The following is a 3,284-nucleotide window of genomic DNA, read 5'->3' as shown; positions in this document are numbered from 1 at the left end:
ACAATCTCCTGGGGTAGGAGGTAACAAGGGCGGGCGGGGGGGATGGTCATAGTAGTTGTGACGGACTGAAGAGTCACTGGGGCTGCCGGAGGAGCCTCCTTCCTACTGACTATGGACCTAGAACTATGGAGACCCCCTCAGACCTCTTGGGGTACATGGAACCATTCTACTAGGTTCTTGTGTGGAGTGACAATATGGCATGTTGCCCCTGACATGACACGTATGTGACCCCGTGTTCAGTATAGGCCGCAGGCTGTCTGGAGGGGCCATTGTTTGGGATGATCTGATTACGGACATTCATTAGGTTCAAAGAGTGTCTGTGCTTAAAGGAGATCTATGGGGTCAGGGCTTTTCCCCATAGTTCTCCTTAGGGTAACGGGAGGACACAAACTAGCGTCCTCCCGTCACCCTAGGCTCAGTATATAGGGAGCTGTAGCTCGCGGTATACTGAGACGCCGCAGCCGGAGCGGATCCCGACATTACTGTCTAGATCCACCTCCTCCCGATCTACTGAGCCGACCTGTGACAGTCTCATTGTCACAGGTCGGCTGGAACTATGAGGAGGAGTGACAAGCACCCGCCTCATACTTCTCCTTTAAGGAATTCCAATGCAGCACCCGGCTGTTCTGCTCAGTGTATACAGTATATTAAGAACGACTCCCGCTGAATTTCCATTGCGGTGCAATGCGTTGGAATGAATGGGAAAGGTGAAATGAAGATGTTATTTGGTGGCTTTTAAGGGTAGAAGGGGCTGCGAATACTCCTGAGGGTAACAGAATAGCGATGAGCCGGGGCTTGGTGTGATCCTCGTATTAAGGTATTTACTAAAAGGCCTTTATGAGTTCCTGCGCAGGCCGTGACACACGGCCATGTGCTCAGGTTAATGGACAAACATGCTGTGAATGTTGGGCGTGCGTGTGCTGGACTTCATGCACGCGCATGTGCGCCAACGTTTTGCCATCAGAATTCCTACGCGCAGACGTTAGTGTGGTGCACGCGTTTCGGTGTGTGCGTGGACGTCTGCTCATTGACGCCAGATGGACTATAAGATCAGTGTGAGTACTGAGCCCATTGTGGACTGGCCTTCAGCTCTGTCCTGTGTTCCTGTTGCCCCGATCCTGTGCCTGACTCCGGCTTACGTTCCTGACCTGGCTCCTGATCACCGACTCGGCATCCGAATTTCCCTGCGCAGGATCCTGGCCCGTGATCCCGACTTCACCGCCCCTTCCCGATTCTGCATCCGATCCACTGTGCATGAACCCGGCTTGTGACCGCAATGACCCTCCAGTGGCTCCTGACCCTCCTGTGGCTCCCGTTTGGGCTCTTTAACTTGGACTCTGCACTGTTACTCTGCTGGCCACCTCCACCCCATAACTTCACATTGCTGCCTAGCCCAAGGCTCAATGTCCTGTCATCACCTTCTCCAGGCCAGGGGCCTAAGAATAAATCACAGGGCCCCATAGCAACATTTTGTATGGGGCCCTGTGATATCTAGTTACACCCCCTGCAGAGCCCACTTGAGGGTGACCCTGCAGAGCCCACCATAGACTCCCTATGGTGGGCTCTGCAGGGTCACCCTCAGGTGGGCTGGTCACACTCCTTACCTGTCCGCCTCCTCTTCATCCACCGTCGGTGATGGGGCCTGCCTCCTCCTCCGTCACCGGGCCCCGCCTCCTCCTCCATCACTGGGTCCCGCCTCCTCTGCTGCCAACCCCTGGGCCATGGCTCCTCCTCCACTGCCGGGTCCGGCCTCCTCCTCCGCTGCCTCTCAGCGACTGTGGAGAGGAACGCACCGCTGCATAGATGACCGTCAGTGATCTGAACAGCCAGCACGTTCCTCTTCACAGCCGCCAGTGACAGCCAGCAGCGTGAGATGCCACGGCGACCCATTAGAAATGTCCTGGCCGGGCCCCCCTGTGCCCCGGGTCCCACAGCGGCCCGCCTGGGTTGTTACGCCACTGCTCCAGGCCACCGAAATCAAGTTCCAGTACAAAACCCGTGCTAACCACTCATGGGTCCCTGTGTCCTCGCTCCTCCTGTCGTCACCTCCAGGGGAGTCGGGCACGGGTAGCCCCCCTGTTCAGCTCAGTCTCCATTCAGCTACGTGACACTCACATGAGTTTGTCCAACCCCATGCAAAACTGTGACTGACAGCCCCCTCCCCCCAGGCCAATCATCAACACATGGGACAGCAAGCCAGCAACAATGACTTCCGGGTACAGATCACCCCGATGTCCCCCAACGTCCTACTCTTCCTTGAACACAGAGGGAGGCGGCTGCCTGTTGCCGGCGGTGATGCATCGCTGCTTAGCGCGCGCGCGGCTATTAAACCGTTCTGTCATTACACAATCATCTTTTCCCCTTCAGATAATTGTCGGGGGGCCGCGCTCTTCCGCGTCTCCTTTCCATTGACTCCCCTTCACATCTCCCAGACATTCGCAGAAACTAAATAAGAGTCGCCTTTGTTTATCGCCGCGGTCGCAGCTAATTTGCTGTTTCCAGGCTTTTACGATGAAAGTAGTCGTAGCGCGGAAATAAGAAACAACGTTGTATTTTTTTTTTTTCATCCCGGGGGCTGCGACTTCCGAAACCGTTGCCGCGGCGACAAGGCTTGACAAGTCGGTGAACACCAAAGGAACAGCCAGAAAAATGGGTCAGAATGTAGCTACATATTTAAAGGGATTCTCCTGGTGTGGAGCTCCGGAGATTAAAACAGCTTTGTAGTTCAAACCCCCGACTGTGCAATTCTGTCCTTAAATAGTCCCCCAGCAGGGGTTCAAAATATTAAAAGCCCCCTGCAGTACATCCATTTGGCCACTAGATGTCCTCAGTCTGCCAACATTCCAGGTTCATTCAACCTTGAAGGCTGAGGACGTACTGTGAGTGCAGGGCATGATGGGTCCATCCCCTCAGGGGGGCATTAGCACAGCGCCCTTCAGTCCCAGTAATGATACAACGAGCAGCCCTGAGGTCATCACATCACCACCATCCTCTCCATCATTAAGGAGAGAGAGAGAGAGAGAGGATCTGAGGAGGAAGAGCTTCCAATGGACCGACCTGAGGACATCTGAAAAAGGTAAGTATACAAGAAAACAGCGAAAATGCCGATCTCACTGAGTAACCAATGAGCAACCGGCACCAACCAGCCAAGCACCTGAAACCCCCCCTGGTCCATGAAGGACAATAAGGAGCCGGTGCTGCAACTGCGGGTGGAGATGCCGCAGTCTATGGAAGCCACCAGCGCTGCGCCGAGAGTCACCGGTGCCCTACTAGTGCCGGAGTTT

The sequence above is a fragment of the Nanorana parkeri genome, unplaced genomic scaffold, assembly GCF_000935625.1.
Source record: "Nanorana parkeri isolate BGI_ZX_2015 unplaced genomic scaffold, ASM93562v1 scaffold2744, whole genome shotgun sequence".
NCBI lineage: Eukaryota > Metazoa > Chordata > Amphibia > Anura > Dicroglossidae > Nanorana > Nanorana parkeri.
The sequence above is the reverse complement of the archived record's forward strand: the minus strand, read 5'-3'. Positions refer to the sequence as shown.